General features: G+C 42.3%; 1 long non-coding RNA gene across 3 annotated transcripts in view; it reads right to left on the bottom strand.

The window, feature by feature from the left end:
* The window catches only part of LOC125986771 (uncharacterized), a 127,695-nt gene that overhangs the window by 14,967 nt on the left and 87,245 nt on the right, over window positions 1-25,483 (bottom strand). Inside the window, exon 8 of one of the 3 annotated variants that reach the window (XR_007487767.2) lies at window positions 13,285-13,394. The exons of the other annotated variants lie outside the window; for them this stretch is intronic. This is a non-coding gene — a long non-coding RNA (uncharacterized lncRNA). The remainder of the gene's footprint in view (window positions 1-13,284; window positions 13,395-25,483) is intronic. 3 annotated transcript variants of the gene reach the window in all.

A 25,483-nucleotide genomic window follows, 5' to 3' on the forward strand; every position in this document is an offset into this window, starting at 1 on the left:
GCCATGTTTGATTGATTTCCCTGCCTGACCATCGAGTGGAAGGACTCCTGGCTGCGTGCCAGCTGTACAGTAAGCCGTCCCCGCCGCGTGGCGTGCAAAGACGGAGGCACTATAGCATAACCGTTGCGCTATAACGTGATGGGAGGATACAGCGGCGTGCTGCCCGCGGGGGGTCATTAACATTTAGCAGTCAATCAGGGTTTCTTTAAGTGTGTTTAACCTTTCTACTTTTGGGTCGGATTATGAAACTCAAGTCACAATGTAGAAAAAGTTGGGTTGAGTCAATGAGTTCTACAGTGTGTGACTTTTGTGGGTTTTATGTGTGTCACCACTGAGCAATTCTCATGACATATGTGGAAGGAGGGGGAGGGGGGGGCTGAGAATCGCCTCTGTTAAGATGATAGATCCAAGCCGGCCCCTCAGAGAGGTCAATTAAAGTTCATGGCTGGGGAGTTCAACTTGTCTCAGTGCCTCTGGAAGCAGCTTTTGCCAAATATTGGTTCAGGAGCCAAGATGGGTGGCGGCTTGAATTTTTATTGGGTGGACTGACTGTCAAAATGAAAAGATTGGATTCAAGTTGGTTTGATTTATAGAGCGGGAGTTTACAAATAAGGCAGGTTGAAAAACACTCATATGTATTCTGAGTTTTGATTTGATTCAGAAGGTCGACTTGAAACACAAAAATGACAGACAAGCATTTAATTGGTGGAGTTCATATGTACCGTATTTTCCGGACTATAAGGCGCACCGGACTATAAGGCGCACCATTAATGCATCATGTCAGATTTTTAATCCAAATCAAATCATTCTCCTTTTTATCTTTTTTATTTCAACTTCAGATGCAACAAATGACTTTATAATCACAAAATAATGATCCATAGTCTTTTTGATTCATGATTCATAGTCTTCAGCGGGCCACTTATGATTGATTTCGTGACACAATGCTTCGGGCCAGTTTAAATTTAGGAATTTGGTCCATATATAAGGTGCACCGGACTATAAGGCGCACTGTCGGCTTTTGAGAAAATTTGAGGTTTTTAGGTGCGCCTTGTAGTCCGGAAAATACGGTAGATGAGCCTCACAATTTTGTACACAAACAAAAAAAATTCCAGAATGTGTTTTTTCTAATCCACACATCCAGTAAGACCTCGCATAGGTTGAAAAGAAATCATTTTTTTCTTACGCATGTGTGACAGCGAGGTGCTCTCATTATCGCCGAATAACTAAGCAAGTCTGCCCTGCTGAGAGGCTGTCAGAGTTGTTAATATGCAAACATGCAGCAAATTACCGATTTTTGTATATTTTTTTAAAGCTGGAGCATAGAGCTTCACTCCTCACAGCTATTAATTGGAACTCTTATGTCACACTTTCCCCTTCCCTAATGCATTACCTATGCACTACTTTGAATGTTCACACCATTTAAGTCAAGCAGTTAAGTCCAATAAGTGGCAGCGCGCTGTCACATCGGCGAGAAAATACGCAACGAATAATTTCGACAGCGCAACATATGTTGTGTATGATTGAAAGCCAAGATGAATTATGAAGCACGGTTAAATAAAAGGGAGGGGGAATTATCCGTAGCCATCAGCACGCATTGATTGATGGACTTCGCTTGTTGCGTGTGCGTAATTGCAGACAGACACGAATTAGAACTATTACTAGAGAGGAAATCACAGAGGAAGGCTCTGATTCATGTAATTTATCAAATACATTTTTTTTGCATTTTTAAAAAGTATTTACATTTTTATTTATTTATTTTATCTATATAAATTATTTAAAAAAATATCGAAAGTGTCATTAAATAGTATTATTTTATGATTTTTTTTTGTTTTGCTGCATATTTGGATCTATTTTGCGGGTTCATATTTAAAGTGTCAATAAATATTCTTATTTTATGATTTTATTTTTGGTTGTGCTGCATATTTGGATCGATTTTGTGGGTTCAACTGCCGTGAAAATGAACAATTGTTCCGTTTCTTTCAGCTCTTTCTGAGTCAGCTCTCAGGATGAAGTTTTGTTACTTTTCCAAAAAGAAAAGTCAATTTATCCACGTACAAACCAGCTTGAAGCGCCAGACCAAAACAGACGGTCCCCAAAGATTTGATTACAAATACTTTGAATTTTGAAAGCGTAGCTCTAATTCAAAGTAACACAACACACCAACTTTCATCTTGGTGAGGATTCACTGATGTCTGATGTGTGTGTGGGAGGTGTGCGAAGGGGGGGCGGGGGGGGGGGGGGGCACCTGCTTTGGTTGGGAAAGTGTAACACGGCCAAATGATTTTTCAGGCAAAGCAATTGGTCAAACAGAAAAAGCGCAGGTAGGAAATTGCTGTTTGTTTAGTTAGCGGTGACGTGACAGCTGTAATCGGCGTTTGTCATCTTGCTAAATTAAAAATGGGATGTTTATGCAGAAAGGAAGACAGGTTTCAATCCATGTGCAAATTAATGTGCAATCAAGTGTGCTGCATACTTGATGCTCTGTACAACTCCCACGAGTGAACGAGCCTAAATGTGAGATCACACCCAAAGTGTGAGAAGGAAATATATAAGGGAAGATAAGATTATTCCTGGTTATAAAATTGAAAAAAAAAAATAGGGATCAATTCTCACTTGAGAAAACATTACAAAAAAAAGCCGTTAAATGGACAATATTTTGGTTTCTTCCATTTTGGAGCATCTGAAGTATATTTTATGCTGATTCATGTAAATGAGAAAATAAAGTATATTTGTGTGCAGCCTCCAAATGATTTATGGCCCTGTACTGGCCTGCAAACCTGTCTTTGGGGACACACACACAGGTGCACACACACACACACACACACACACACACACACACACACAGTGAGGGTAAATAAGCATTTTCACACCCACTCGGGTCAAGCCTCTTCATATTTGATCTACCCGTCAGTGCCTCTCCGGTTCAAATGACTCTTATGGTAATTTTTGGAGAAACTATACATTTAAAGGAGCCAATTTTCGGAAGCTCAGAAGAGATATGACGTCGGGTCAGAATGGCTTCATGCAGCCATTTCCCAGAATCATCATACACCTGCTGAGCGGCGTATTGAATCGGCCAGCCGGCCGAGCCCGTTTTCTATATTCGCCCGCTCATTTAAGTGATAAAATAGAAAGTGAGCCGTCAGACAGAAAAACGGCCTTGGCAAAAAAAAAAAAAAAAGGCGCCGTTGCGAAGGCCGCATCATCTCAAGGCATATCAAAACCGGGATCCAAGCCAACAGCCCCCCCAAAACGCAACCGACTTTCATATAGATTCACTCTTAATCTCTTCTTTCCTCACAACACATTTTTCTCTCCTTTCCAATCTCACTCTGTCTCCCACCTCATCTTCTAATCCAGCCTGAGGGCGGAGGAGTGTGCGCGAAAGAGGAAGGATGAGCCGGTGTTAGCCTCGCTCTAACCCCTGGCTCCTCGTGCACCCCCGCAAAACGTAGGTCCATCAACGTACACGTAAAACACACACATAGGTGAAGGCTTGTGATTCGGGGCGCAAGGGCTACGACCCGGGTGCAAAGGGGTGCCATGACGCCGCATGTTTTATACATAAAACAATGAAATCTGTGGAGAAAATGCTAATGCAAACACAGATGAAATATTCATACGTGGTTCACCTCTTTTTTGCTCCTTAACCAGATAAGATCCACGCGGGGTTAAAGCGGAGGTAAATGAGACAGAGAAGGAGGAGAGCAGGGCAGGGAAGGGAAAAGTAAAGAAGTCAAGCATGAAATCACGGCTGGCTTGTGTAATTTAGCTCTGGGATGGAGCGGGCCGGTTGGAGTCTCCTTTCCCTCAGGCTTGCTTTGAACGCACACATGCTGACACACAGCCGACCAGACCGGCACGGGTTCATGCGGAAAAAAAACTAACAAATATATTGCAAATTATTAATGTGTTGTATTTCGCTCACTGGGTCTGCTTGAGTCTCTTAGGGAGCATTTTTTTTTACTCTTTTCTTTGCATTTTTCAAAAACTACGCGGTGAAAAGAAACGCACATTTTTCCGAGTAGCGCTGAACAAATCTATTGTGAAACTTGAATTTGTCTTTTTGTGAGCAAACAAACAACAGTAAAGAATTTTTGTTTTTCTGCTGGTGCCAAAAAAATACATTGCTTTTTTTTATAGGACACAATGGATGGGTTATAAAAAAAAGAAGATGATTGGATGCAAAGCGTAACAGGGGAGGGAGGGGTCACAAGTGGCGTGGGGGGGTCACCGCCTGTCGTCCATAACATTTAACGTTTTAGAGAAAGCACGGGGATCCGATAAGCAAGACCGCACAGAAAAAGTGAAAATCCCACACGGGACATGCATGAAAGATATATCCGACCATCACACATAGACACACAATCACACACCTAGTATCAATAAAACAACATATTAGGCCTCATCCCATCATATCTGAGCCCACCTCATCACTGACCCCTGCCTATAAAAGTTTAACACACCACGGTGTATTTGAAAACACTCCACCGTATCATTACGGCCACTCTAATAGGCTTGTGTGTGCGAGCTCCTCCGGGTTTATTTGTTTTGTATTTCTTCTGCAGATGGAAGCTTTACAAGGCCAGGAGCCCGTTATTGGTCTCCTGTCATTGTCCCACTGAGCTGTGTTATATCTATAAGCAGTCAGATATCGGAGGCCTCTCCGGGTACAATAGCGCGGGTAAAATGTTACTATCACCCGGTCGAGGAGTTCACACGCAATGTTGACGATGATTAGCGGCGCGACCTGATAGTGGGCCGAAGAGGGTCAAATATTTGCACCCCTTGACCTTTGCAGATGGTAATGAATCTTTCTTACACTTTCATGCAAACTTTATTGAGTCGCTGCGTATATTTTACATTAGAAGAATGTTGCAGGACATCAAACTTTAAAAATATGAAATTTTTTAGCAGTGTTCATGGAATTGCATCTTACGAAAATATTAAAATGTACTTTTTAGGAATAAAACTGAGATATCTTCAGGAAATAACAACAAAAATGGTAAATATTGTGAAAATAATTTTCTCGTTATAGATTGTGTCTTTACCAGCTAAGGTAATCACTTCTGTTAAAAAAAAAAAAAAAAAAAAATCGCTGAGGTGTTACTAGATTTAAACTTAATTGTATGTATTTAATGCACATTTCATTTGTGAAGGGAATGTGTTAAAAAAACATGTCTCAAAATATTATAGTGTTATTTTGGGACTAATTTGCAAGCGTGTGTGCAGTTTCAGCCTGCAGTTTGACATTCTCGCATATGCCAACAGTTTTATAGGCCAGTGGTGCCGCTGAGATTTAACTCTACGAACCCTGCCTAGCAACAAGTGGCTACATAAACATGGGAGCGAATTCTGTTGCCGAGTTTACTAAATAAAAAACTTTTTTTTTATTCCAAGTGGAATGCTGAATTATTCTTATTTACCCAACATGAAGATTGAATATGGATTTCTTAAAATAATAACAATTTCCCCAGCACATAAGTGGTCGGCGCATCACCATTTTTCCTCATTTATAAAACGCCATGTATACAAATCGTCGCTCCACTAATATCACAAGGCTTTCTACTTCCCCTATCCTCACGTTTCCCACCTTTAATATACGCCTGCATGTGGTCGTGGTGTTTCCCCGGAACACACAATGAGCACAGATGCATGGTTTTGGACGGTGCACATTACTGTGGATAATTGCCTATGCATATTTCCCCCATGTGCGCTCCCTCACTGGCGGTGTATTGGATTTGAGCGCCAGTTGCAGAACCATTAATAGAAATTAAGTGCCAGGGAGAACTACTGGAGAGAGACCGGAATGGAGTTTATGTGAAAGATAAATACATTTCTCCAGCAGAGTGCCTCCGTTTATTGGTTCGGAAACGCCGCGCGATATGATAGAGGGCCGACGAGTGAGCGCGGAATGGGAAGATATGGATGAGAGAGAATGTTGTCAAATTAAAAGCCTGACTTGAAATAAAATGATAAAAAGTTGTGGCGTGGAACTTTCAAGAGTATCGAAGATAAAATTGACAGTTGGTGCTCGTGACATTCCTACATTAACCAGATGTTGCAAAAAAATACTCACACTCGAAGTCAAAAAATTTTCTTTACGATTATATAAAGTGGTCTGAAAACTTTATTCTGATTGTATTCTCCATGTTTGATCTGCAAAAATATATTTATTTAAGGCCTCGCTGACTGCTCCACTCGCTCATCGTGACAACGAGGCGCTCTACCCAATCGTTTGGCTGTGTTTGTCCAGTAAATCTCATCCCTCGTGCGTCTCTCTCTCGGCTGGCTGGTGTCACATAGATTATACACTGATCACACAAGCACATACGAGTGCACATGCAAATGTGCAGCGCACGACCTAATGAAATCTCACTCGTCGCAGGCTGCCTAATAAGGATCGTTACAGTGAGGCACACGGTGGGGTGTGATGGGCAAGGGGGGAGGGGGGGGGTGGGTCTTGGATGTGTCAGGAAGATTACAGGATGCTCGTGGAGGAGAGAGACAGTTCTTTGGCAGTGTCACACCCACGTTGACCCACACTGACATGCATTTTACCAGTGCAATTAAGTGCTAGTCCACTAGGGGGCAAGGGCGAGCTACATGGAAGAAGTCCCTGAAAAAATCCTGTCTCTGCAATTACACCCTGATGTCATGTTGTCCTGATGAGCAATTGATTAGCTTGTGTAGATTTCTTGGTAGTTCGTATCTGGAGTTTTTTTTTTGCCACCACTGCACCAACAAAAATAAATGTTGCAGAAGCATCTCGAGTCCGAGCCTCGGTGGAGACTGAATGGCGATTGCCATTCATGGGGGGCTTTCAGCTGATCCCATGTCAAGAGGAAGCCGAGGGAGATTTTCACATGTCGGCTTACGGAGAGGCGGCTAGAGAAGAAGGGGCGAGCAGGTCTGCGTCTGAACTCCACCTGAACTCCGCATAACTTTCCCCGTAGTCATTTCAAGTCATTGAAGGATTGAAAGAGGCGGGGGGGGGGGAGAACCAATGTACATCATTCCAGAAAGGAAGGAGAATAAAGAGGAAAAAGGAACCTTTCATTAAATATCCCTCATGGCTCTCTTTGACCTTCTGGGACTCAACAAGTCTTCTTACCAACCGCAAACTATACGTATATAATCCATCGACTGTTATTGATTTATTTGTGGGTGGCCTTATTTCCCAACTGCACCATAATTATGTGAGTCGATTATAATCAAACGAATATGAACTGTCACTCGTCACTTTAATGAGTTTACCCGTCTATCTTATAACACCAACGTAAAAAAAAAGCAGTGTCAAGGGATGCTAAATTGAGACTATCAAGGTATGAATCAAAATAAAAGATAGAAAATCATCTAATGACACCTCTATTCACAATTTTCCACATGAACCTCCTCGCACCTCTGCAATTCATCCTTTAAACCTGAGCCTCTCCACCTCCATCACTCCCTGTCCTTCCCCCCCCCTTCAATCCTGTTAGTAAGCTTGGCCATGCTTCCCAGTCTGCTGCCCACACATTTCTCAGCGCCTCTTCATTTTGGACACTCATACATTTATGGAGTGATGCAGTGCACTTTTCCCTCTTGGGCATTCCAGATTGCTGGGGTTGGGGGGATTACTACGGACTTGGTCAGTCAAATAGAGCAAAGTCAGATGGTCATAGTGAGGACTGAAAAAGCAACTAATATATATATATAATTTATTTATTTTTATTTATTTCATTTACTCTATATTACCGTATTTTCGGCACTATAAACCGCACCGGATTATAAGGCGCACCTTCAATGAATGGCCCATTTTAAAATTTTGTCCATATATAAGGCGTGCTGGATTATAAGGCGCACCTTCAATGAATGGCCCATTTTAAAACTTTGTCCATATATAAGGCATATACATTTGGCCCGCGGGCCGGACTTTGGACGCGCCTCCTGTAGTGGCTCAATATTGGTCCATATATAAGGCGCACCTGATTATAAGGCGCACTGTCGGCTTTTGAGAACATTTGGAGGTTTTTAGGTGCGCCTTATAGTACGGAAAATACGGTGTAAATATATATATATAATACGGCTGGCTAGCTCAATCAGTCAGCCGTATTATATATATATATTTACACCGTATTTTCCGTACTATAAGGCGCACCTAAAAAAAACGGAAAATACGGTGTAAATATATATATATAATACGGCTGACTGATTGAGCTAGCCAGCCGTATTATATATATATATTTACACCGTATTTTCCGTACTATAAGGCGCACCTAAAAAAAAAAAAAAAAAAAAAAAATATATATATATATATATATATATATATATATATATATATATATATATATATATATATTTTTTTTTACTGGTTAATATTCTGTACAAATGTGTGTATTTGTGTGTGTTTGTGTGCGTGTGGTTCCGAGTGTGTGTGCGGTTGAGGCTTGTTTGAGGTGTCACTAGTAATTTAAGGCCCTCTTTTGGCGCAACACCCACTTTTCTCTGGTGATAAAGCACCGCCTCTATCACCTGTGAGCTTGCGGTCGCACCGTACGCGTGCGCCTTGCACGCTTGTGTGCGTGCATGCGTGCTGGTGTGTTGTTCTCTAATTAGCACCTAAACACACAAGAGAGTGCTGCGGCCAGACAGCCGATAAATCAGGGCAAGGCTATAGGATCGTAACACGCTAACAGAAGGTATAAGCTTCACTGGGGCTTGATAAATTGACAGCACATCGGGAAGACGTAAACAAGTATTTGGCCAAAATATCACGAGTTGCGCTGAAGATTGCAAGTTTGTACTACAACTTCAGTCGGATGACGACACTCCAAGCAATGTGTGTTTTGAAAAACGTGCATTTGTTAATCCATGCATTCCTATATGTTTCCTTCCAATTACTAGCATTACTCAAAGTCAGAGCCTCTGCCTAGCCATTTTTCATCTCTCAATCTCACTCATTAATTTAAATATCCCGGCCCACATGAGTAGAGCAAACGTGATTCCTGATGTGTGTGTTGTGTCTCTTTCTCCTCTCCAAGAATTGAATCCCAGTAGTACAGTATATGGACCAACATCGGTGTGTGTTCCCACCCCAGGGGAGTCTGGGAGAATGAGTCCCTGTGGAGATTTGTTTAAATGCTAGAGGGAGTGTTTGCCCCACACTAGGCTCTTTCACACTAATGGATATGTCTGTGTTATTGATAGCGGGGCTGTGGAAAAAAATGTGTATAAGCTTTTCTATGCATTCATTATGTAGATGGCAGCTTTTGAGGCTGTCGGAGGTGAGGCCCTTGTCTCATGCAATCTGGCACGAACGAGTTTGACTCCCTTTGAGTAGTATTACTCGGTTTGTTTGGGTTGCTGCTCTATGTGATTTGAAATAGCATCTGTGCTAATTTCCATTAGCATAGCAGTTGTGTTTGAGTTATAAATGGAAAAATTCACAGAATTCTCCATGTTTGTAATTATCAATTTTGAAAACGCTGTTCAGTCAAGTTTTTTGCTTTGTCCGAGCCTCTTCACAGAGAGCTTGCATGCAAACAATAAAAGCGGGGGAAGAATGAGGGAACTTCTTGTGAGTGTAAAATTATAACAAGCAACACAGCGTACTGGCAGGAGACATCATGACCCTAAAAAGAAAACAATTGCAGCTGGAATTGTTATTTTTCTATTTCCTAATACGACGTGGGGAAGAAACTAAAAGGTGGACTCTTTTTCTGACGCAATCCATATTCACAGGGATGTCCTCAGTGGCGCTTCCCGATTGCTCCTGGCAAGGTTAGCTCTGTTTATGAAACCATCAATTACACATATTTAATTTAGTAAGAAGGAGATAAGCCACCGAGCTGACTGAATCCAGACCGAGTGTCCCCCTGAGCACCGGGATAAATAGAGCAAGAGAAGGAGGAGAAGATAGACAGATTTCATTAATTCCATCGTCCATCTAATTGGAGTCCTGTCGGAGCCTACAGCTAAAATGAAGTCCGAAACAAGTTCTGATGAAGAAAAAAAAAAAAGGCTTTAGGGAGAAGAGAAGTTACTTCTCTCGCAGAAATTCAAGAATACATGTGTAGCGTGGACCCATGGGATACTCCCGACGCTTTCGGTCGAATGAAAATTGGCCAGTTGAAATAATAAGATTGGAAGTCAAACTATCTGATGAGGAGGAAAAAAAATGAATCCATGGAAGTTTATTAGAAAGTAGGCTCTTTTGAATATACCGTATTTTCCGGACTATAAGGCGCACTGGACTATAAGGCGCACTTTCGTCTTTTGAGAATTTTTCGGGTTTTTAGGTGCGCCTTATAGTATGGAAAACACGGTACAGTAGGGGTTTGTATTTCTCCAGTGATAATACAATATATATGGAAGTAGAAAAGAAAGTTGCTCTTGTACAGGAAGTTAACTTGACGTGTGATGGTGAGCGCCGGCCCGGCCTCTGCTGAGCGTCAGCATGTTCCCGACGCCCTCGTCCAAGCCGTAGCCGCACACGGCGGCCCTCATGGTGAAAATGATTAGTCTAATCTAATTTATCGTCATTGAGTGTCACCTCATCACACACACAGGCACAATCTGACCTGAGCTGTACATCTCCTTCCCAGGAAGACGTGCACTGTTCACTGACATTCCTTCAGCAATCCAATTAAGTTTGATTTCAATTCAATTACTGCGCTCTTAGTGGAGGAGAGTGAAGATCCATTGAATGAACTTTACTCTGGAATGCCATTGCCACCAGTCCATATGCGAGCAGAAAGAGAGGACGATATGAAGTTTTTTTTTTGCAGGGGAATGAAGTGGAGGAGTGTAACAGTCTGCTGTCTGCTGCCCAGGCGCTTGTAGTCAAACTGGGAAATCAACAGCCGAGTGCAGAGGCTCGCACAGGAAGATATGCGTGGCGTATGAGGCCGCAAACAGCAAACTGTGAAGCAATATCTTTACCCCGGTCGCCTACCGCAGCCGGCGGCTCAGCCGTGTGTGCTATCATAAAATTGCCACCTTCATCCTGCAGATAAGCACATGCTTTTTATCACCTCAAATCCACTTCCCCCCACCACCCCAAAAAGTGCACACTAAAGTAGTTAAGCACAAAAAAATGGTCAAATTGTACAAAACGAATTTTAAATTGTGTTTAAGATGAATATGATACATATTAAAGTTAAATGACACAGTGCTCCACAATATAAGCTACTGGGAGCCTTATTGACATAAATGGAACATTAAAATAAAATGGCGATCATAGCAAGCAGGAAGTAACTAGCGCAACGTGCCAATGGGCATCTGCGCCGTTGTGGGAGTGAACACAACCGATTTGACTCTTGGCTACGCTCATTCCCTTTAAATTGACTTTTTATCTACTGTATTTTCCACTATAAGGCGCACCTAAAAACCTCAAATTTCCTCAAAAGACGACAGTGCGCCTTATAATCCAGTGCGCCTTATATATGGACCAATATTGAGTCACTACAGCAGGCGTGTCCAAAGTCCGGCCTGCGGACCAAATGTATATATTTTATATATGGACAAAGTTTTAAAATGGGCCATTCATTGAAGGTGCGCCTTATAATCCGGTGCGCCTTATAGTGCGGAAAATACGGTACTTGCGGATGATATAAAGTTAACTGAAGGTGAAGAGGGTACATTTTTTTGCAAGTTGGGATATCGGCGCACCGAGGAAGTCTGTCAGTGTCACACAAACACAAGCGGATGTGTAAGCACACCGTCAATCTGCAACAATGACTTTTGTCATTTTTTTTCCAATATCACGCTTTGGAGAAAGCCGTCACACTTTGTGAAGCAAAACCCGGCGTCTGCCTCCTTCTTTTCACCCACCACGGTTATCCTTTCTATGTCTGGCGCAAACAAGGAGGCGCCCCGTCGTATATTACATTCTATCCATTATCCATGAAGTGTCCATCAGCATCAATCACTCACACCGTAACGGACGCACACTTGAATGCCCAAATTTCACACACGCTTCAGTTGGTGAAAAGACTATCAGTGTGTTTTTTTTCGTTTTTTTTCTGGTGTGTGTGAAGCGCTGACACCTCTGTGCTTGCTCTATTGATTTTGTTGTCTTTTCCTAATGAGCCTTGCGTCATCCATCAGTGCTCTAGTGCCAGTGCACTCAGCCAGGAGGACTGAATTAAGAAGGGACGGGGGACTCTCACCTTGCCACCGGCTTCGTATATCACCGAGAGGTTCCTAAACGTTGCGTTCAAAAAGGAATCAAGTGGGTAAAAGGAAAGGATTGGGATGGGAGACATTATTTATTTATTTAAGTGCAACCTGGCGTGATTTCAGGCCCTTAGAGGTTGACCTTTGACCTCGCGTAGCAAGGCGCTGACTGTCGTGATGACGGGCAACGTTTGAAGGCGGATAGCACCCATTACCGACTTGCACCTTTTGGAGACTGACGATGAAACACTTGCGTCTTCGCGTCTTCCCAAACACCCCCCCCCCCCCAGCTTCTCTTCAGCAGGACCGCAAATGATGTTTTGATGTTCCGCCCCGAGCTTGAAAGTGTGTTGTCACTCACAAAAGTGTGTCGGGATTTATTTGGTAGTTAACAGCGCCACGACGTCTGCCTATGACCTAGATGTTCATTTCTTCGCTCACTACTTCACAGCGCAGCATCAATTGTCGCGTCTCGAAAGCCATCCGAGCCTCCTTAATGCTTTTTCACCCAATTGACTTTCTATAGAAGCCCAAGTGCATCACGCATTTCTAAATGTTATGTCCCGCTTTGGATGTAGCTATCACTCAGGCGGTCATGTGGATATTTAATAACTAAACGGTTATAGGTTTGATGTCCTCCAGAGTCCTCAAGGTGGGTGGCACCTTGCACATCTGTCTTATCCCATATCAAGGTTACAAATAGCTGCAAGTGTTGAATCCAAAATATTTTGTGCATTATTCTAAATTGACAAAATAATGAATGTAAATAATACACATGACTGGAAATGATTGATCTGATTTTCCTCCACTACAGGAACATCTCCATGCCAATCACAACACAAAGGCCAAGTGTTCATCATCATGCACGCGCACTTGACACCCAAAGTTTACGATGCGTATAAACAGACTTGCCCACATGCTGTTTTGTCATGAGACTGTCATGTGCCACAAAAAAATCGAAATCAAACACAATATGGCAGCAAATTAGCTGTAATTTTAACAGGCTGAGCTTTATGCACCCCCGAAACGCACACACACTGTGGAGGAGCGTAAATACACGCACAAACACTTTGGGACACACAAGCAAGCAAAGAGGCCCGCAGGCTTCGGGAGCCGTGCCCTGACCTTTGGTTTTGCAGTCAAAGGGTCCTGTTCAGCTGCAACACAACAGCGCTACTCATCCACTGTGCTCCTCTTGTAAATTTTGCTCTTTCTGCTGGCGGCTGAGAAGAGTCCTGTGTTGTTTTGGTGAAAAGAGGCATGGGTGAATGGAGGAGAAAGAACAGTGGGGAGATGCAGCTCTGTGCGTAAGCGCCAAACTAGACTCACACTACACAGCCTAGCAAAGAAATAGATATTGTGCTACACAAACAAACACACAAACCTGCTTTGGGCTAGCTTAACGTAAATACACCATGCAAAACGTCTCTAAGCAATTAATATTTGAACTAAAGCTACAAAAACTATACTAATACTCACAGATATATATTTTATATTTGTGAAAAAAAACGACAAATATTACTGCAACTTTCTGAATCACAGTAGTTGTGAAAGTCTTCTACGTTTATCTCTTCAGAACTGCACTATACTGCCCCCAATGGCCAAGTCGCACACAACAGGAGTCACAATTAATCGTGATGTACAAACTCATTAATTTGTATTTAATTATTAGTTTTAAAAAATGGACTATTATTGAGTTATCGTCCATTTAAAAAAAAAACTTTTTTTATCACGCTGGAATAGATTAATGCCATTTCCATTCAAATCAATGAAAGAGAAGATTTGAGTTGCAAACGTAGCCACAAAAGAAATCAAACTCTTATCTGAAGCCTACAAAATGGACTCTTGATACAAAAACAGAGGAAAGACTTGTTGCAAAAACTACTTTTCTCTTGATTAAAAGATGATGTGGTTTAAAAATCACTGCGGGGTTAATAAATGAGGTTGGAGTGACCCCATGATGCACATATAGCCTCAGTGGATGTCATCTGCCGCCAGGACCCATTTTGGTGACGCATACTGAAATGTTAAACTGATATACATCTGCAAGTAAATCAGCCAATTTCAGGATAACAAAAGGCTTTCAATCTGCGGGCGGTCCAAAAGTACACTGGGTTCTATCTATTATTATCATTATCCGCCTTTGGTTGTAAATGGTGACATGCCCTGAATGGAATGGTGTCACTATAATTGGCTGCTTTGTGGATGCAGCATAAAAAGTGTTTGCAAACAACAATGAATACACTTTCAATCATTACGGTTTGGGCAAGTCCCGAGGAAATTGATGTGAATCGATGAAAACGTACCCCCTGAAGCAATGAAAACATGTGTGTGTGTGTGCGTGAGTGTGTGAGAGCCCCTCCGGAGTACTTATAAAAAGAGCCAAAAAAAACAAGGGACCTTCAGTCTGGGATGAAAACATCGAGCAAATCAGATTAACTTGCCTAATGGACACACTTATTTTCATTATTCTGCATCATTGCAGAGAGGCCAGAGAAGAAATAGCCTTGCGGCTTCAATTGCTTTTAAAACGCATCTTGAGTCCTTCCACATCTAATTTCTAAGAATTCTCCCATTCTTTTGTCCCGCTCAGAAAATTTAAATGGCACTGCAAATGGACTTCTCTTTCCTTTCAAACACACACGGACACTTGTTTACTCCTCCAAGGCCGTGACATTACTCCAATCCTTTCCCGATCACTGATTGGGAATTTAGATCGAGTCCAAGAGAATAAATAAATCGATGATATCGAGGGAGGGTCCACGTAGATCTTATTAAGACGAGTGTAAATATGCAAATGAGAGTCGACAGCAAGGAAGCCTATTACGCAATTAGCGTGACTGCTTGATTACGTAATATAAAGTGACTTTACAATATTGGCACGTGCGTTAAAATTCATTTATTGTAAGAGGGATCGTCTGTAATTTAATCACTGAGATTTGTGTTTTACGAACTGAAAAAACGTGATGTAAGCAACATAACCTCGCGACGGTAGCATCCAAATCTGCAAAATAATTGCAATGCAGATGATGATCAAATGAGATGGAGAGAGAGTGACGGCGAAGCTCCGTCGTCAGTCCGACATGATTACAGCGGAGGCCTCCGGGGAGTCATATCTTTAGATTTAGATTAAACCGCGCTCGTCCAACGGAAAGCGCCCCTCTTTAATACGGCTGTATATCAGGCGCCTGCATAAAAATCTGAGGTTCCATCAAGTTCACGAGCGGTCCGTGAGGAGCTTGACGGAATAAAGAAAGATTGAATGAGTGCTGATGTGAGAAAAGTCAGCAGGGCGACACAGAACACATTTTGATGCTAAAAAACAATCCGCCCGCTGCCCTTTTGGAAGCAAAGCGCACGGCGGCAATTATATCGGAGCGGATTAGTACTTTTCTAGCGACTAATTCAACGAGAGTTCTCGAATGGAAGCCGCCGCGGTGACCTATGGCTGCCGTTTGACTTCTAATCAGGCCAAAAATACAACTCGCACGCACATGGATTTTAATTTCTCTCGAGGGATACATCAAGCGGCGTCGTACTGAATCACAATTACAACTGGGCAGGATGCCGTGATAGTAATGCAGGAACCGTCTTTAAGGTGCGTGTTCTGGCTCCAAGGTTGCATCCCTCCAGGACCTCTTTCAGGGCCATATGGCAGGGAAAATCGAGCGTATAGTCCAAAAAAAAAAAAAAAAAGGGTATTTCGTAGTGGCTGAAAAAGCATCTGACAGCTGGACAAGTTTGTGAAAACTTCAAAAGGATGATTTTAGTGATTTTGGCAGATTTTGATGAGATTATTTCTCGTTGCCATGCTTACAGCATACACTGTGGTGACAAAGGACACCTGACCTGACATCCATCCAAGATGGTGACCTCACAAATGTTCCTCTTGGTCAGGGGTGTCAAACTCATTTTTTTTCGCGGGCCGCATTGTAGCCATAGCTTCTTTCGGAAGGTCATCATGACTGTCAACCCAAATGTATGAGCACCTCATATTATATACAGTAAAAACTAAATAAACTGACAAATAACTCATTTTCAAATCATCATATTATTAAAAAGTGAAGACAATTTGCAATTCTAGTAATGACACACGAATTTGATGCACAATTTGTCTTCGCGGGCCATATAAAATGATGTGGTGGGCCGTATCTGGCCCCCGGGCCTTAAGTTTGACACCTGATCTTGGTGAATGGACAAAAAGTCCAACAGACAGAACAAAAAAATATATATATTTTAAGCAGTCCACCACATCTTTATCAAAATGCCCCTCAAAGCAAAAAATATTACAATTAATACCCCATAGAAACTCTCCAAGAGTGTCATGAGGTGTCCCAATATTTATGACTGCTCGGCTTTCTTACAACTTTCTTTCAAAAAGCTTCAGGCGAGCTCGCGTTAGGGTTCTTCGCTGAAAAAGATGGATGGCGATCACATGAAAATGTTCTCTCACATGCACCGCATTAGCGGCGTGTCCACAGAGAAGCAACTGTGGCCTCAGCGAGGAATTTTTCTGCTGACGAGCATAAAAACAATGCGCCGCACTGTCCGTTTGGAAGAACAACACGGGATACTGTACTGTACATCACGCCGGCCTCAAGATTGGATTTCGACTCTGACGGGGGAAATGGGCCTGAACCGGTACTCCGCTGGCGTCCAGCTCCCCACCGCCGAAACAATATAGACGTGTCTCACACATGGCGCTATTAAGACATAGAGCTGTTTTTCCACTTCTCTGACATCATCCATCTTTTCCACTTTTTCGCTCTCCCCGAGAAAAAAAAAAATCAGATGTCAGGCAATCAATATAGCGATGAAGGCTGTTGTTTTGAGCCCTGATATACAACACACACACCAACACAAGAGTAATGACTACTATCCACGGGCACTGTAACACTCATGAATTATACTTTATTGGCCGCACTTGGCGAGCTATACGACTCTCCCGCCGCCTCGTATGTATTCTGCACCCGACAAAATCTGATACATGCATGGACACACACAAGAAACACCGATCACTAGGTTGTTTTATAAACCCGTATTACCTGAGGCTCTGCTGACTTAGACCCCGCCCCCCTCGGGAAAAAAAAAAAAATGGAAGCTTTAAAAATAACAGAAGACATTTTCAAATCAATACCGTGTTTTCCATTCCGAGCGCTGCTTGATGACCCGACGCTATTAGAAGGGAATGGCGACATGCTCGATACACTAAACGCCACCAGCGGAGGTCTTGTACGAATCTCTAATGTTCCTGAGGGGGTTAATAAAGGAGAGTAGTTTCTTTTTACTCATTTATGTCCAGATTGGTGTTTGGACGCTCTCCCTGAAGTCACGCAGTGAGTTTGAAAGCGAAAAGGCCTTGACTAGAGAACACAATGGTTTGAATCGATCTTCTAATGAACTTCTAAGAAACATGAGAAGATACAAATGACGTCCTCACCTCAGTTTCATCTGACTCCAGAACGTGAGGAACTTTTTTTTCTTTAAACACTCGCACATGGATAAACATCTGACAGATTTCCTCGACCGATCCCGCTGCAAATATCCGACCCTTCTGACGTCTCGGTTGAGAAAGTCGACTAACGACGTGACAGAGGAGCTCCATGCAAATGGCCAACATGTGTCACCCGACTCGCCCGACTCCATATATTTATTTGCTGATCCTACTTAATATTTGGTGCATATTAGTGGTTTGTTGGAGGCGGACAGTGATGCATGTTCTTGCATGTTGCCGTACAAAGGAAAGCAATCTGCTACAGGAACTCGTATGTTCCCGCTGCTGCTTCTTCTAAATGCATATTTTGTGCTGGCTTTGCAACCCAGCTGAAGGTCAGAAGAAAGTAAGGTGCCTTTATTGTGGAAATAGGAGAAACACATTTGGTGGAGGTAATGCGTGCTGCATTTATCACCGCCACAATAAGGAGGGCTTGATAATATATCTCAGGGAATGTAGAGGGAATACATTAAATGGGGATGTCGTGAGGGTTCCAGTCAGGTTTTATCTGAGAGGCTTATTTAGGTTTATCTTCATCATCGCTGTAGCGCAGTGACTTTTAGATATTCAAGGTGCCCGCCGACTTTCAACTCCGGCATGTAAATGCATCATTGGAATGTTGGCTAAAAGTTTACTAAGTCCCATCTGCTTCTTATCTTTAAAATAGGAGTCACTCAGATATGAAAACCTCCCGAGACAACCAATTTGGCATTTAGCTGTCATTCCTTTAACACCTCGGCCTATTTTTCCATAGCTGAGGTCAAACGCCGAATTAGTGTTTTTTTCTTGCCTCTGATCCGGTGTCAGCCTTCAGATATGATCCCACACCGACACGGGGATGTCTGAGGTGCCCCCAGTGCTGACTGGCAGGCCTTGGAAGTGGGGAACCAACGTTCAGTCTGCCTGCCTGCTACACTGACACATCCAGACAGATAGATCACTGAAGGCCATGACAGCTCGTTATTGCTGGAGTTGATAGAAGTTCACCATTGGGATTTCTATCAAAGCTGTAATGTTTGTGTGTGTGTGTCAGCAGAGGAGCGTAGATGAGAGGTGTGTGTGTGTGTGTGGGGGGGGGGGGGGGGCAGCGACATTCTATCTTGAAAATGTGAGAAAGCTATGCACTAGGAAAAATCAACCAAGATAACACAAAGCAACATATTAATATTGCATTCCATTAACCACATTACACTGCCTATCAAGATTCGAGAAAATCTTGATATAAAGGTCCTTATATAAGGCGCACCAGACTATAAGGCGCACTATTAATGCATCGTGTCAGATTTTTAATCCAAATCAAATTATTCTCCATTTTATCTTTTTTATTCCAACTTCAGACGCAACAAATTACTTTATAATCACAAAATAATGATCCATAGTCTTTTTGATTTATGATTCATAGTCTTCAGCGGGCCACTTATGATTGATTTCATGACACAATGCTTCGGGCCAGTTTAAATTTAGGAATTTGGTCCATATATAAGGCGCACTGGACTATAAGGCGCAGTGTTGGCTTTTGAGAAAATTTTAGGTGCGCCTTATAGTCCAAAAAATACAGTATGCGTGTGACCAATCACGTTCCACGTCGGCGGCGCTCATAACACTAGCGTTCTGTGCGATAGCATCAATTATTGATATTAACGCCGGCTTTTTAGGTTTTTAGGTGCACCTTATAGTCCGGAAAATACGGTAAATGACACCATTAATAAACTGAACGAAAGCAGGCAACTAATACAAAAAAATCCCAATAAGACCTTGGTAGGAAAGCAAATACAGTAAAACCAGCAGGGGCCCTAAAATTGAGCCCTGTGGAACACCATAAGTCAGTGGGGCATAGCAGCAACGCAGGCTGACACAAAATGTTATGCCAAAAAACATCTAGACCACTCGAGAGCATGACCACTAACGCCCAAAATCATGTCAAAGTGAAGTTGTCCTTATACAACATTAGCCAACACACCAGATAATCACAGTTATTCAACAATGAATGAGGTAACTGTGAGAATGAAACCTTATCCACCACCCTCGTGCCAAGTAATCTGGCCTATAATCAGCTCTTTTCATGAGATAGACGCGGGAGATATTAGCTTCCATGCTCAGACACACAAGCCAGTAAAATCACCTGAAATGACTCGGCTTAATATTTGACCTACATTCAGCAAGACGAGAGCGTTTATGTACGTGACCTCAGTTATGAAACAGGTTATTCAACACGTTAGGTCAATCGACATCCGAGACTGTGAAAATGTTTGTTTTTGCTCGACTAAAGGAAGAAAGGAAAAAAAAGTGAAGCGATGAAAAGTGTTAGAACACAAGAGGACAGCAGGAGAGTGATGAGTCATGTTCTGTCTGGATGTGTGATTCATTCGTATATAACCGACTCAAGTTGGAGACAAAACATTCTGCTGTTATTGAGCAAAGAAATGACCCAAATATTCAAAAGTTGAACACAAATGTTAACGAGATGCTGGTTGATCAATGTTTGATCCTCGTGTTTACTTTGACGTCCTTGTTGTGAGACTAAAGTTTGTCCAGTAAAAAAAAAAAAATCACTTTGTAAAACAATTTTCACAATATTGATTCTGTCTAAATTGGGTTCATTTTGCTTGTTCGAGCGTCTCATATCGGTCCTCAAAGGCAAAAAGAAAGAAAACTAAAAATATTTTTCATCTTCTCCACCGGCGATTCTCAACCCATCAAAACAAACAATCACAACCTGACAAAGGTGCTGTTCAGCCCGTCACGTGTTTGCTTTTATACTTCCAGGGAGTCTACTTTGTCTCTAACTACTCTCAATTTAGCATTGATACATTACACCGACAAAATTGTTGGTGAAAGAAAGAAAGTGATGGACCTGAAAAATCCATATTGTCCGTTCACAAAGGTTCTGGGAGAAGATTCCTTGGACGCAACACAAAAGTGGATCTCTCTCGAGTGAAGCTCACACAAACAAGAGCGCTACACCTACTGTGAAACTCGGAGGAGGCTTTGTTATGTTCTGGGGCGGCTTTGCTCCATCTGACGCGGACTACAATGAAACCTCAAGACTACCAAGGGATTCTTTCACTGATCATTGTGAGATTTCTTTCTGTCCACGTGTGTGCGAATGTTTTCCTGACCCGCATCAATGAAAAGTCTCTCGGCCTTTTCCTTTGGACCTTGAATGCCTCGCAGGGAGCGGTCCAAGCAACATTGATTGTGTCTTTTACCGCCATCAATGTCGAGTCTCCTGGGGGGGTTCCCCTTGTCATAAAACATTCAATATGATTTTTTTTTTTTCATGAATAAATTCTACCTCATCTTTTTTATTTGATGGTGTTGGTGGGTTACATATTAGTCGGACACGAGCGGATAGGTTGATCCAAAATAGAAAACACTCGAATATTCATCTGTCTAATGTAAACAGTAGCAGTGCCTCTAAATAAGACGATCAAGATTGTCGCTAGTGTGTAAAGATGATTTATAAATATGGGCAATAATCCTGATTCAGCTGCCGCTCGGCTCGTGCGGAGAAGTAAATTAACAGCTCATGTTCCATATGTCCATTTTTCGGGCCTACAAAATGCTCGGATGATAAAATTAAAAGATTTTAGTGCTGGATATTTTAATTTGTGGTTGCAGCAAGAAATGTACGAGTTAACATTTTCAGAGCATTTTTTTTTTTTTTAGATTGTTCGTCTCAAAAACGCTTTCTCGTGGGAACATTTTATCGCAGCTGTGATCGAAAAATCCCTGGTGGATGTTTTTGAAATAATGATGCACATTTTTTTAATCACTTGCTTTTTCTTCACGTGCGCATATTTTGTGTCCTTTTGGGAACCGGGACTGTCAAGGCGGCAAAAAAAAAAAAAAAAAAAAAAAAAAAAAAAGGTGGCTTTAACTAGAAATACTGCTGATGTGTCATATTTCAGGTGAACAAACAACAGTCAGCTTACGGTGCTGCTTTCAGCTTTATGCTTATCGCGTTAGACAATTCAAAACTCCTCCTGTTCCGTCGCTCTTTCCAGGTTTGTTTGTCGGCGGGCTTAAATGTGCACTTTCAGAAGTATTTGTGTGTCGCTACGCTAATACCGATCGCTATTCATCTGCCGGAAATATGCATGAAACGGACAGTCACTGGTCTGTGAAAGTCAGATAACGAAAATAGCGCACCTTTTTTGAAAAAAGACTAGAAGGGGACAAATCTTTAAGCACTTGACCTCCCGCGCCCCGCTAAAGAAAATGGCTAAGTATGTAATTTAAAAGTGTGAAATGTGATTGCATGTTTTTTAGCAGTAAAACCACTCTGAGATTTTCCGTGTGTCTTGATAAGGAGACTTTGAAGAAGCAATTTCATGTGATGTTAGGGCCAAATCCATTCCCCCGAAGCCTTTAAGCTGGCGCTGAAATCTCGCTGGTGTGAGGAGTTTGTGTCTTACTGATCAGCTAAGCCCCCTGTGCTTCTTTAGCCGCCTCTATTCACCCCCCCTTATTTGGTCTTGCGCACCTTCTCGAAAGCCCCGAGTCAGGGTGGCAAATGACAGCAAGACGGGCTTACTGTAGAGGTAAGTGCCGAGCTCTGATATGCCAACCAAGGCCTTTTTGCAATTTTCCTCTCACTTATAAAAGACGAATTGGGATGCAAATTATTCAACACAACAGAATTCTCACTACAGTGAACCCCAATTTATTGCGGAAGATTCGTTCCAGACTCATCCCAGAAAATCTTCCGTATAGACCATACTATGCATATATGTGTGTGTATACGAACATATGAAAATCGAGGTAACGCGTTGGAGGTAAATCCACCAGACGGCAAGAAAGTCGTGAAGCATCGGGGAAATAATCCGAGTTCCGCTACATATACCATACGGTCCAATAACATTTGTTGATTCTTTACTCTCACTTCTCTCGCAGGACATTTCCCCGTAGTTTTTAATTACCGGCTTGTTTGCTGCCAGGAGAATACAGCGAGTTGATTTTTATCTTTTCCTGCTGTAAAACTTTTCGCTCCTTTTCTCTTTTTGACCATCTAATTGCGACTCGATAGTATTTGAAACATCAACAGCAGAAACGGTGGCAGCGAGTCATCGATCATCTGCGGCGGCTTATTACAGTCAGTGCAGTTTAAAATGTAAAAAAAAAAAAGGGAGGGGGGGATGGGATTACAAATGACATGTTACGCCTTGTCTCTTTGCTGTCTAGGCGATGGAGGAAAGAGAGGTCACATGGTTAAGTGAGGTTAGACACTGTGCGAGAGACTCACACGATGCACGCTTTAATGTCAGCAAAGGCGCCGCAGGGAGCAAACATTACGGGAAACCTGATGAACTCGTGTTATCTAATCCCTACTGGAATACTTGCTCTCTATTTGGCTGACGCCTTCAACCTAAATAGAGCGTCGGCATGCCAGTCTTTTTTCTCTTCAGCGTAACACCGCATTGATGAATCTTTTATTCCTATCTGCGCCGAGCGATTATGACACTGTGGCTGGCGTTAATATCAATAATTGATGCTATCGCACAGAACGCTAGTGTTATGAGCGCCCCCGACGTGGAACGTGATTGGTCACACACATACTGTATTTTCTGGACTATAAGGCGCACCTAAAATTTTCTCAAAAGCCAACACTGCGCCTTATAGTCCAGTGCGCCTTATATATGGACCAAATTTCTAAATTTAAACTGGCCCGAAGCATTGTGTCAAGAAATCAATCATAAGTGGCCCGCTGAAGACTATGAATCATGAATCAAAAAGACTATGGATCATTATTTTGTGATTATAAAGTCATTTGTTGCGTCTGAAGTTGAAATAAAAAAGATAAAATGGAGAATGATTTGATTTGGATTAAAAATCTGACATGATGCATTCATGGTGCGCCTTATAGTCCGGTGCGCCTTATATAAGGACAAAGTTTTAAAATGGGCCATTCATTGAAGGTGGCCTTATAGTACGGTGTGTCTTATAGTCCGGAAAATACGGTACACAAATGGGTTTCTTAATGTTATGTATCAATTACGAGGCAACCAATCAGTTCATGTGGCTTTGTATCAGTGTATCAATTATGATTCGAACAGAATAGCGTAGGGAAATCCAAGCTGCGTCTTCCAAAACAGTAGTCCGACATGTTCGAAACAAAAAGTAAAATGAGAATTTAACCTTCTGAGAGGAGTGTGTGTGTTTTGTTCCCTCATCTTTCATTTGCACGGTCAAAACATTCAAGTTCAGTAATTGGCTGGACATACGTACCATAACTCAAGCCACATTTACCTCAGCGCTGTACGGCCTCAGGCAAGGTCTGAGCATAGATTAACAAAACTGTCTGCGCGACTCGCCTCTCATCTACAGCGCTGGGTGCTTTTAATGTGAAATCCAATCATTTCAGGGTCATATGATCTCTGACAGCGTGTCTAGATGTTTTATTCAACGCCACTGGAGTTAAGGGCAGCGAGAGGAAGGATACACTAACTGCCTCCTTGACATGGTTAAAAAAAAACAAGTTTGGGCAGATCTTGAAACTTGGAAAATAAATGCGAACACCGGTGGTCACATTCATCCTGTTCTAGATTTTATTTTGAAATAAAAGCTTGTGCTCTTCTGTGCTGTCACTTTAAGCTAATTTCCATGGCTAACACAGAGGAGCCATACTGTTAATTAAAAGATTCCTCAATGGGGCATGTGTGCAGTAATCTACGTTCTCCGCATCCCAGTCAAACATGGCTCATTTGACTCGCGCACAACAAGCCATGCATTAATGAATGTATAATCATCCATATAGAAAACTGCCTGGGAAGAGAGGGGCCGGCCATGAAAGATTGATTGTTAATAGTTTTATGACTGATAAACAAAGCAATCGATCAATCTGCGAGCGCTTTTACACGGCTTGGCGGACAGTTGGGAATAATTTGTCGTCTTGCCGTGTTAACCCTTCCGAGCGTGGAGGATGTGGATTAATTGCGAGCGGGGCGAGAGGGACGGGCGTATTTCTCCAGCACGCCGGGATGATTAACGTCGCAGTTAGGGGCTGCGCCACAAACATAACAGCTGCAGTAAACGTCCCCGTGAATGATTTCGCCGAGCGGCAACGAGATGGAGAATTCGTAATTCCGGGCAGTCTACTATAATTCACAAATGCATTTTGCACTCTTGTTTGGGGAGGCCTGAAAAAGTCCCAACTGAGGCCAGATCGCCCGGCCATCTGCATGGGCCCATCTGGGATCGTCTATCATAAATGTTGATTTGGCCAGGAAGCCTCAGTCGCTAGACGCGCCACGCTCTGCCAAACCGGGCGGCTGCCAAGACGAGGGGAAATATTCGCGCGGTTTTCACAGCTAATTGTCAAACATCATCATTAGAAGCCGATCAGTATGCCAGAAACGGATCAGCATCTGAAACTTTTGTCGGATTAACTACCGCGTTGGATTTCTCAGTGGGGACCGTCCATCGTTCATTTCATGTCTGTGCTCAAATTTAACTCATGCAAATGGAGTTTGTGCTCATAATTCTGAATTGTTATTGTTACAGCAATAACCGAGCGAAATGTTTAAATTGCTGTTCTCTACTCTGCTTCACTCGAGTCCATTATTTTCTGTTTACTTTGAGGTGATGTCATAATTGATACTCAGTCACAGAACGAAAGTCCTTGGAAATAATAATAAATGTTACGGGTGTCATTTTTCCGTGTAATGAAGCAATTTGTCAAATGAATCCATTTGAATTGTCTCGACTATATTTCAGACGCTGTCTACTCTTTTGTGGCTAATGTTTTAATGACGCTAATTATAGCTATAAAGGAGACAAACAGATATTTAATAACCTTACTAATTCACTCAATTACTACAATCGGCATGC

The sequence above is a fragment of the Syngnathus scovelli genome, chromosome 19 (genome assembly GCF_024217435.2).
Source record: "Syngnathus scovelli strain Florida chromosome 19, RoL_Ssco_1.2, whole genome shotgun sequence".
Lineage (NCBI taxonomy): Eukaryota > Metazoa > Chordata > Actinopteri > Syngnathiformes > Syngnathidae > Syngnathus > Syngnathus scovelli.